General features: G+C 42.4%; 1 non-coding gene across 1 annotated transcript; it reads left to right on the top strand.

The window, feature by feature from the left end:
* The first annotated feature begins 879 nt into the window (after window positions 1-879).
* LOC118932383 (small nucleolar RNA SNORA18) lies at window positions 880-1,009 on the top strand. The gene has a single exon (XR_005032752.1). It is a non-coding gene; the product is annotated as a small nucleolar RNA SNORA18 (small nucleolar RNA).
* Window positions 1,010-11,313: the final 10,304 nt, after the last annotated feature.

The raw sequence follows: 11,313 nt of genomic DNA, 5'->3' as shown, positions 1-11,313 counted from the left end.
ATAGGGTGGTCAAGGAAATCCTCTGCATTCCACAGGGAACTCAGTGAAGGAAAGAAGTAAGGTAGGGGAATTTCTGGAGGAGAGGACCCAGAGGCCCTGATGTGCTTAGTGTATTAGAAGAAAACTGAGGAGGCCTGCTTGGCTTTGCCTACTGGTAGTCACTCCCTCCCTCCCTTCCTTCCTTCCTTCTCTTCTTTATTGAAACACTGTGTTTTAATATTCAGTCTGGAAGGACAATGGCTGGATGTGGTCCTGAAACTATGCTTATGTAGAGCTATGAGCCCATTAAGGCATGAGTCCTCTTGACCTTCGTGGTGTTACAGATAGACAGACAAAGATAACACAGGCTGTAAGAGCCCAGGGAGGATATGTTGACTCAAACTTCAGTCTTCTCACATATTTCAAGTAATCTTTCTTTTTCATAAAAAGTACTGTTTCTTGATAAATAAAAATGTCAAAATTTTTTTGTGAAGCCCCAAGTCTTCCTCTTCTCTGCTGGCTAGGGCCCCATTCTCAGTGGGAATTCATAATGCCCAGATACTATCACTCCATGCTAAAGATTCATCCTCCCATGAGATAGCATGAGATTTCTCCTTGGTCTCATGTCTCTCCAGGCAGCATATTACCTTCACAGCAAGCCAAGGAAATGACATACTGGTCAGGTACTTTGTAGAATGTCTGTGTCCACTTTATAACATATCATAAAAGGTTAGCTTTAGAAGATAGAACTGGTCATTTGAATCCTGGCTTTACCACTGACTTGCTGTATGATCTGAAAAAAATCAGTGACCTTCTCTGTGCATCATTTTTTTCTTTCATTATCACAGCTTTTTTCAGTTTTTTTTTTTTTAAGTAGTAGAGCCATTTTAAAATAAATGAGTTGAGGGCTATCCTGCTGGGACTTCTTCTGTAGACCTATACTGTTGGAAACACCTCACAGAGTATGTATGTGGTTTCCTTTGCTCAGAGAACCCTGTGTTAGATCTGTGGGAAAAACTACAAGACAGGTCTGCTACACCTATGAAAGACCTAATAGAAAAATTTTTTGTTAAATCTTAGGTATTTGCATATCCCAGTGATCTGTACTATTCCTAGGGTATGACAGCTTAGGAGTGAATATGATTTGAACTCAGCTCACGGTTAGACAGTGTCTGAAATTGAGAACCAGGCAGATCCATCTTCTCTGACCCTAAATGTGGCCCCAAAGCAAATTGCTTGAAGAAACAGGATCCCAGAGATTACAGGTGGGGGATTTCTGATTGTCCACATTCAAGTGGAGATCAAAGAAGCTCAGCTACAAGGATATTGGACTGGCTGATAATGACAACTGTGGACTGAACAAAAGTTGATTTTAAAAGGACTGTCTTGAAAATCATGACTCAAACGCTGGAGGAGTTAAGGCAATTGGCAGTGGAAGGAACCACAACATATGAAACTCCTTAAATAAAAATGTATTGACTTTAAAAAAATGAATAGTATGCAAAACCTTAATGTAAAAATAGATAAAAGAAGCCCTGCTCAGGTTAAGGGGGAGCTCAGAGAGCACAAAATTCTACATATTCAACCTTTGCTTTGATCCCCCTGCATCCTATTCCAGGCAGCCCCCAGAGGATCTCCACAAACTGGATGTTTCACAGGGTACTGTTTGAAAATCACTGCTCTACTCACAGGAATGGACACAACTTCACCAGCCTTAGTCTTGAACCCTCATGATTCAGGTCCTCCCCTGTCTTTAGGTGCCAGAAGTCATGTGACAATGTCTTACCCTTTGAGCAACTGATAGCCAAAATAGAGAATGCCCTTCTGCAGCTGACCTCGCACTATACCCCAGTTTTTATTTCAATTGGAGGACTTGGCAGGTGATTGACATCAAAAATGACCTCAGTGTCAAATGATTCTGCCTCCTACGTTTCTGTTTCCTTTGCAAGACCTTAACTCTTACCATTTGAATAGCAGTGATGTGAAACTGCCTATGTGAAGGATCAGCCATGTACAGAGAAACTCTTGAGAAACTTCACCCATCTGAACTTCCCTTTCAGACAACTGGGGTTACCAAGGCTAGCCACAGAATGGAGATGGGCTGGTCCATGACTATATGTACCAGAAGGCCAAGAGAATCTACAAGACCCAAGAATACTCCAAAAAACACATCTATCCAAAGGAGTCAGGCCAAAACCTCACAATGAGATTACAACCAGAGATAGGAAGGTGGAGCTGGCTTGGGAGGACAGAGTAGGCAGAATTTCGACTTTTTCTATCCAGTATGGTAGCCACTAGCCACATGGGACCATTGAACACTTAAAATGTGGCCAGCCTGAACTGAGACATGTTGTAAGTGTAAAATATACACTGCATTTCAAAGACTTGGAACAACAATAACAAAAAGTGAAATATCTCAATAATTTTTATATCGATTACATTGATCCAATACAATTTATAATGATTCTGTTTACACTGATCACTGTTAGGCTGGAGGAAGGAAAAACAAGGACATGCAAACAGAACAGAGAGATGCCATAGGGGGAGAACAGACTAGACCCCAAGGTCCGTGCCTTATATGAAAAGGGACAGCTTTTCCTGAATTCCATCCTTCTGATGTGCCAACTAAGACCCGGATGTCAGCCTCCTGCCTCTTGGAAGGAAAAAAGTTTCTAGTTGTCTATTATGTCACCTTTAGCCAATCATACCTCTCCACGCCCCCTAGGATAGCTTGCCCACTCCTCCCCCTCCTAATCCCTTATAAGTCCCCACCTCTCTGACCGGGTGTGACTTCCCCGGCCTGTGATAGCCAGACCGTGGAACATCACCCAGGAATTTGCATTCAAATAAACTACCTGGCCCTTTGTTGCCTCTCTTCGCCTGCTTATTTAGGCTAGAATTTATCTTGGAATCGCCATATGAACTGAGTATATTGAAATTGACAATATTTTGTATATATTGGGTTAAGCTATATTATTAAAATTGATTTTGCCTCTTTTTAATTTTTTTAATGTGGCTACTTAAAAATTTTAAGTTGCATATATGGCTCACATTATTGGGCAGTGGTGTTCTAGACTCTAGGCCCTAGAAAGACCTCCTAAATTGAGGAAACAAAGAAACAGGAAACCTTTTATAGGGAACCTGAAGCTTTGTCCTCAATAAGGAGGTAAGAGTTAGAGTAACAACATTCTCAACCTTCCTCCTCTCAGAAGTAGCTCAGATGGAGTCTCTCCAGCTAGTTTGCTTGGTGGAAGGCCCTAGCAAGTTTGAGAGGATTCTGAAAATGCAGAGCAGATTCCTGTGGGGCAGTACCTTTCACTCACAGTGGGCCTAGAACTGGCCCCATCACTGACTTCTCTGACATACTCCAGTGCCCACTCTGGATTGCTTGATGGACAATGAGGTTCAGTTGTATATGACAGACAAAGTCTAAAATAACAATAGCATAAAAAGACAGAAATTTATTTCTTTCTCAAGGAAAAAAAGAATTTTGAGAGAAATAAACTTCTGTCTTGTTTTGCTAGTGTTTTTTGGATTTAGTCTATTACATGCATCTGAATATAACAAGGAGTATTGCATGGATTTCTAACAGCCCTCTTGAACCATGAGACAATGAGCTAATGAAGGCAGAGCAGCAAGCTAGAAGGAACCCAGGCCTTGAATGACAATGGTTGGTTCATTGTCTCATAGTTCAAGAAGGCTATTGGAATTCCACACCCCAGGCAGAAGTAAGGTGAAAATGGAGGGAATAAGACCTTCTTTTCTTTCTAGGGAGACACCCCAGAAGTATCATACAATATTTCTTGCATTTCATTGGCCAGAACTTAGTTAGATGACACAGTAGCTTCAGGAGAGGAGAGGATATGCCTTTTAGATATATGACTTGCTGCCTTGAATTAAATCAAGGTTCTACAACTAAGAAAGAAGAGGAAAATGAATGTTGGGATAAGCAAACACTTATACCCCTTGGGTACATGTTGATGACCTGCATCATCCTGAAAGGATCCTTGGCGTGGTCCTGTAGCTTCTGGCATGGGCATATACATAAAAGACAAGCCATAGAGCTTTGACTCTCCAAGATCTCCCCCTCATACAAATGGAGGGGGCATAGAGTGAATCAAGTCTGTGTACAGGGGCATGATGAAAACCATTTCTAAGGCAATCCTGCCTCAGTGGCAATTGGGTAATTAGGAGTGTATAGTGGTCTCCCATGCTCCATGTCTGACCACAGCATAGGTGTCCCAGTCAGTGGCTTTGCTGGTTCATGTAACCAAACTGTAAGGGCAGGGACAGCTGGCCTCAAGGACAACTGGAATCAGACATCAAAATGCCACCTTCTCTATGTATAATCTGTGACTTTCATTCCTGCTGCAGACTGGCTTCTGCACAGCTGGAAATTTGTCCACCAAATCAGCCTCAGAGCCAAAGGAGCTGCACCTTCCTCCCTGTCTCTGGTTAAAAATCAAAAAACGTCAGGGGAAGAACTCTGACTGGTCCAGTGTGCATCGCATACCCTGTCCAGATGCAGGGATTGAGTAGGGCGAAGGAGGAGGAAGGGTCCTGCCGTAGGTGGACAAAACAATGCCCATTACAGCTAATAGTGTGTGGTACTTCATAGAAACCTTTACAAAAATGAGAGGTGAAAATGATATAAGTAGAAAAGGTATTTTTCCTTTTTTGTGAATGTTTGCCTTCTAATTTTAGCCATTCAATAAACACTGTAAAACACCCATTTTGTACTAGACTCCTATATCCTTCAGTATCCTTTCTTAGTCACGGTAACAGTTGATTAGGTTACAGCTTTCACTAAATCCATTTCAGTCCTAAGGATATACTTCAGCCTCTTGGTAGGATTTAGGTATTTCCCAAGCCTTCTCAGTAATACTATTCCAACTACTTCTTTTTTTGAGGTCCTTATCCAGATGACTACTGTCAATTAGTAAGGACTTCTTGGTTGTAAATAACAGAAGCTCAGATCAGCTTAGGCAAAAAGGAAAACAAAACCCAGGGGTCCAAAAACTAAGCCTTGGGAGGGAGTAAAGTCTGGAAATGGAGGGTTGTGAGGAGCCAGAGTAACGTGTCCTCAATGTTCGCGTGCATTCTTTCTCTCTGTCTCTTTGGAGTTAGTTACACTGGTGTTCTCTACTTAATTATGCTTTCTCTGCAGATGACCTTTCTCTGTGTGCATGGGCAACCCCCCTCCACACACACAATTCTGAAATGTATATGCACTCCCAGATCCAGTTCACAGACTCACCAGTACCTGTCACATCCCCTCATTCTTGAGTACCCCTCTCGACTGAGGGGTAGCCCCCTACTCCAATCATCTATGGTGAGGGGAACAGGGTCCCAATGATAAATGTGGCTGTGTCCCAGCTCTGTGCAGGGATAGGAGTGTGGGTGAATTCTCAGAGAATGCAGGCCTTGGGCATATGTTGTTAAAATTTTCCTGAGAAATTCCTGTTACAGATGCCCAAATATGAAGAGAGTAGTACTGAATACCAAGGACCACCCTGTCCATTTCTTGCCTGGCTACTTGGCAACAGCTGGTAGTTGACCACCAATATCTGACCTTAAGCAGTCCATCCTTAGATGAACATAATGGTTTGTTTAGGCCTCACAGAGCAAAGGCCTCTAACACTCCAGGTCCAGGTGATGATAGCAGCAGAAAACAGTTTGGTCATGTGACCCCAAGAGTGCTATCCTCATGTAAATTCTCAAGTGGATTAACTAACAGCCACTTGATTTATGGATGTATGACATCATATCAAGAAGAGATACCTGTAAAAAAGCACTAGATTCTTACTTTGTTCTGCAACTTTCCTCTCAATGATCCTCTCCACTTCCATGGTTTTAACAGTCATCTCTATGGAAAAGATTCATAAATCTATACCATAGCCCCCTCTCTGCACTCAGCTCTACATATATACAGCTGACCCTTGAACAACATGGGTTTGACCTACATAGGTCCGCTTATATATGGATTTTTTTCCAACAAATACATTGGAAACATTTTTGGAGATTGTGACAATTTGAAAGAATATTCTTTTCTTTAGCTTGCTTTATTGAAAGAATACACATAAAATAATATATAAAATATGTGTTAATTGACTGTTTATGTTATCAGTAATATTTCTGGTCAATAGCAGGCTATTAGTAAAGTTTGGGGAAGTCAAAAGTTAAATGTAGATTTTTGACTGCATGAGGATGGCACCTCCAACTCATGTGTTGTTCAATGGTCAGTGTATTTCCAACCACACTGCATATTGCCTCTAAGTACTCCAAATTCATTATGATCAAACAAAACTTATCATCGGCAAATTTGCATTTATCACATCACCAAACAAACACTCAGTGGCATTTCCCTCTGACTACTGCCAACCCTCCCTGCATCCTCTCCATCTGTCACCTTTCTCCAATCCACAACTGCCCCCTGTTGTAAGCACTCTTATGTCTTCTCTGGACAACTGCAGTGGCCTCTTCAATGATTTCCTCACTTGTCCTCCGGTCCATTTCCTACACTAAAATCATACTGTTTCATTAAAAACATAAACCCAGTGTGGCTTCCTGCATAAAAGTCACCTGATCACCTACAGAGTAGAACCCTAAGCTTCTTGGCAATCAAATCCCTTGAGATTTTCTAGTTTTTGCTTGTCCAGCTACATCTCCCATTACGTACCAGCCATTATGCCTCACCTCCTCCTTTCACCACTTTAATGTCAATTTCTTACTGTTCTTGATGCAAGTATTTTCTAACCTAGATGCCATAATATATGCTCCAAGGCACTGAACAGAAATGTAATGTGCCCTAATGGAACCATGCAGGGCAAGTGCTAAGGGGGCCCAGCGAAGGCTCATCCGTCAGCCTGCGTAATTCTAAGCCCCAAGTAGGAACTGCTAGGCAGCATCAAAGAGGAGATGATCAGCAGATACAAAGGCTAGGATGTGGAAGGAGCATGAGGGTAGTTCTCAGAGTGTTTAGCACCTCCTTATGGTACAGCAGAGTACATGTGCTTGGGGGAAGGAGACAAGGGACTGGTGGTAGTTCCGGCCCAGCTAAACTGTGGAGGAGGCAGTGGTACATATTAAGAGAGTGGCTTCAAGAGATTTGTAGGGCAAAGAAATCCCTCTGGAGCTCAGAAATAACCTCAGAAAATGCAAGGCTTTGTCAGTAATTTAGGAGAGAAATGCTCTGGGCAAGAACTAGGGCAATAAAGACCAAGCTTCCGAGATGGAGGGGAGACTGGGAGGCCCCCAGACAGAATCAGTGAATTAGTTAATAAAAAAGAGGGGAGAGCACAGTGTGCACACAGGGGTGGGGTCAGGGTGGGATGTCAAGGAGGAATCTGCTTTCCTATGTGTAAAATCAGAGTGTAATGCTTACCTCATTAGAGTGTGTAAAGCCTTGTGCTTGCTGCATGACAGTTTGAGAGGGTTTGAAGTTTATGAACCATTTTCAGTACATCACATGGTATGATTCTCAGAAATTTGGTGTACAAGGGCAGATATCTTACAGATGTGATTTGAGGCCCAGGGGTTTCAGCTCCCCAAGTCAGTGGGGAGTGGAGTTGAGGTTCCACATTGCTCTTTTGACCTGAGACTTCACCCCTCCCACTGCCCCGAGCTGGTTGGAAGAACTTCCACCCAGAAATTCTGGCTATTGAAATTATTTTAAGCAGAGTCTCTTGTGCCTCCCCAGAAAGATTCCAAGAAATGAAAGCCAGGATCACTTTAAAGATAATCACAGTGATTATAGTATTACTTAGAAGAAGCTTCTCGTGCAGTTCTAAAATGTGACTGGTGGATTTGGGAATTCATTCTGTAGATAACCTGGTGAGGGTAAGGGAGGGAGAGAGGGAAGGCCTTAGGGTTTTAATAAAAGACCATTAACTTCAGCTAATAGCAATGACAATAGAAGTGCCTGGCGATTGTGGGCACTTAAATTGTAAATGGAAAACAGGAGAGCACCTTGGATGTCACCATTGTTACATGCTAATGAAGTGGCTCCACTCAAACAAAGGCCGAAGGGAGATTAGTGGTGGGTGTGGGCTGGTCCTGCTCTGGCAAAGAAGGCTGTGGGTGGGGGCTGGCAGTCCAAGGCCCAGAATCTGTATATCTTTCTCTATCTTACTTGGCTTTATGATCTGGAGCCAGGCTCTGCACTTCCTTGGATCTCTATGGGACTTTTAAATAAAGTATGTATAATCAAAACTCTAGGTGGCCGCCACTGGCAGTCCAACCTAGCAACCAGATCGTTGGTCATCTTTTTTCCTAGTCAAACCAAGAAGAGACTTGGGTTTTGTAGGTCTAGAGTGGGGTCTGGGAGTCTAGTAAGAAAAAAACACCAAGAAAACAAACTGCCCCGTGGTTCCAATGATCAGCCAGGTTTGGAGACCAATGGTGCAGTGGAGGGACAGGCCCAAACAACAGTGGTATTACAATAGTGTGATTGGGGTGTTAGTGCTCTAGGCAGGAGTTTTTGAATTAGCCAAGAGGTTCACCCACAGGAGCAAAAGGTCCTGAGAATGTTGGTGTAGAGGCAAAGGCAAACCCACCCCCTGCACAAGGAGCTGGGGTGGCTCCAAGTTGGTGAGGTACTTGGAGAGAAGGGTAGGACGTGAGACTGAGAAGGGAAAGCTGGAAGCAGATTGCAAAAGGATTAGCCTTGAATATTGTGCTAGGGAGTCTGGCCTTGATTGTGGAGTTCCAAAGACAGTCATTTTTACGTGCACGACACCTTGATATAATAGTGGACACGATTTTCTCCAAAACAGTTTCAGTTTTGGTTCATTCATTAAGTCAATGAGTATTTCTAAATGATCTTCTATGTAAGCTAGGTGCTATTTTGGACCTTGAGACACCAGTAGATTAGACACACAGAAATATCTGTCTTCAAAGAGTTTACATTTTAGTGAAAGGAGCAGATTGCTAATAAGTGAAATATGTAATATGCCACTTGATAGGCCAGATGTGTTATACAGAACAACCAAGCAGGAGAGGGCAATATGGAGTGCTGGGGAGTTAGGCAGAAGTTACAATTTTCAGTAAGATGAGCAAGGGAATGCTGTACTGGAAAGGTGATATTTGAGCTAAGATGTTAAGCAGGTGTGGAAGGGAGTTTGGGCTAAGCAGAATTAATTGCAAATGCCCTGAGGCTGTGTGTGTCTGGTCTGTCCATGAAATAATAGGAGACCATTGTGGCTGAGCCCCAGTGAGCTGGGAGAGAGGTAAACACAGAGGTGAGGATAAAAGTATGAATCAAGAGGCTTAAGGTCTTGTAGCCATTGCAGGGATTCAGTTATTCCTCTCTTTTGTCTTTTGGATAAACTAATGAATAATTCAGAGTGTGAGTGAGTCTAAGTCAATCAGTAAGTTTAGAGCAGAAAATGAAAAAGCCTATCTTAAAATCATCTCACTTGTACTACTCAGAAAGCTTTTTGTAACTGGACTCCTTGCGTTAGTCTTGCCTATCTTGATTTGTCCTCCTTGCTGCATCTGAGAGTTATTTCTAAAATGCTTGTCACATTCTTACTTAAAACCCTTCAGTGGCTTCCTGTGATCTCCACATAATAAAGTTTCATCTTAGCCTACTATACACAGGCATTTATGATCTAGCATCTTGTTGGCTATATTAGTTTGGCTTTTGCTTTTTTAATTAGGAAAGCTAATGTAAATTAATTTAAGAAAAAAGGGGAGAGCAGGAAAGGTGTTATTATGGAGAGGTGTATCTCACGAAGCCAGGGGTGGAGTGGGTGAGGCTCTGTCTCGGGAAGGGATGCACTGGGGCTGCATCCGGAAGTTGGGGAGGTTTCTGCCTTTTCCTGTCCCTCAGTGTCTTCTCCATCTCTTCTTTCTGCTGAGCAGCCTGGTTGGCTCCTATATTGGTGCCGGGGTGCATGCTGGACACCAGAGAGAAGTGACAATCTCTGGAAATGATGAACTTTGCTTCAGAAAATTCTACCCATTATTTTGTGTATCTCTGGTTTTTCTCTTTTTCCTGAATTAAAAAAAAAAGTTTTTTTGATGAGAATGTAATACATTCTCACTGTAAAAATCTTTGAACAATATGGAAATACACAGAAGAAAATTGAGTTATTTTTTACACATCTCCCACTGGCTACCCCCTGAGCCAGTGGTAATTACTATTGGGGGCAGATCTTTCTAGCCAATCTTGTATACATTCATATGCCTATATATATATATATACACCCTACAAATATCTAATTTTTGTTTTTCCTCAATGGAATTGTTCCATATGTATTTTAATATGGCTTGCCTTTTTCACTTATATTTTGTCGTTTTGGAGGGAGGGGAGCCGTATTTTCCTAATTTTTTTGGACATTTTAGAAATGTCCAACCATGTCTTTGTAGACAACTAATTTTAAAATATGTGTTTCTATGCTTAATTCAGGAAAGAAGATCAGGGTTCTATCTGGAAGCACAAACTCATCCATCTTTAATGTGTCAAGAGAGAGGGCAGAGGGAACATGGGGCCATATCATTGGGACTATTATAAATAATTGTGGTTAATCTTTAGCCACCATTTCTTCTCAAGAAGCTTAATGTTCACCGTTTTTTCATTGTTACAATTTGCTATCTGTTCTCTCTTCAGTAAATTTTTCAAAGGCCTGGGAAACCTCAGTCTTCAGATTTCTCAAGTTCAGATGATTCCAGATTCCTGAGAATCTCAAGTTCTCGTCATCTGGAAGTCTCTCAGGCCTGAATAACTCACCTCTCTCAAATTTTTAAACCTAAATTAACTTAGAGGCCCCCAAATCTTCATCTGCTTCTCACTGACAAGAAGTCTGAAGGGCCTTGTTGACCTCACCCCCCTGAACTCCTGAGGCCTCAGACAGCTGGAATTTCTTAAGTGGGGCCACTATACGGAAGGGCCCTCAAGCAATAATACCACTCCACTTCTCCTCATATTTGGGTCATTTTTACCTTTCCCAGGTATTTTGGACAGTTTCGGCTGCCATAACACAAAGCTGTGGATTGGGAGCTTATAAACAACTGCCACTTGTATCTCAGCTCTGAGGCTGGAAGCCTGAGGTGAGGGAGGGCGCTGCCAGCACGGTTAGGTTCTGGTGAAGGTCCTCTTAGGGACTGCAGACTTCTCATGTCCTCACAGAGGCAAGGAGAGACAGGGTGGTCTCTAGGGACTCTTTTATAAAGGCAGTAATCCCATTCATCAAGGCTCCACCCTAACAGACTGATTATCTCCCAAAGACCCCACCTCCTAATAGTATTACATTGGGGGTTAGAATTTTAGTGTATGAGCACCCACAAACTATAACACTGTAACACCAAGATAAAAGGGCATGGAACTTAAGT

This window comes from Manis pentadactyla, chromosome 2 (genome assembly GCF_030020395.1).
Source record: "Manis pentadactyla isolate mManPen7 chromosome 2, mManPen7.hap1, whole genome shotgun sequence".
In the NCBI taxonomy this organism is placed as follows: Eukaryota; Metazoa; Chordata; class Mammalia; order Pholidota; family Manidae; genus Manis; species Manis pentadactyla.
The sequence above is the reverse complement of the archived record's forward strand: the minus strand, read 5'-3'. Positions and strand labels throughout refer to the sequence as shown.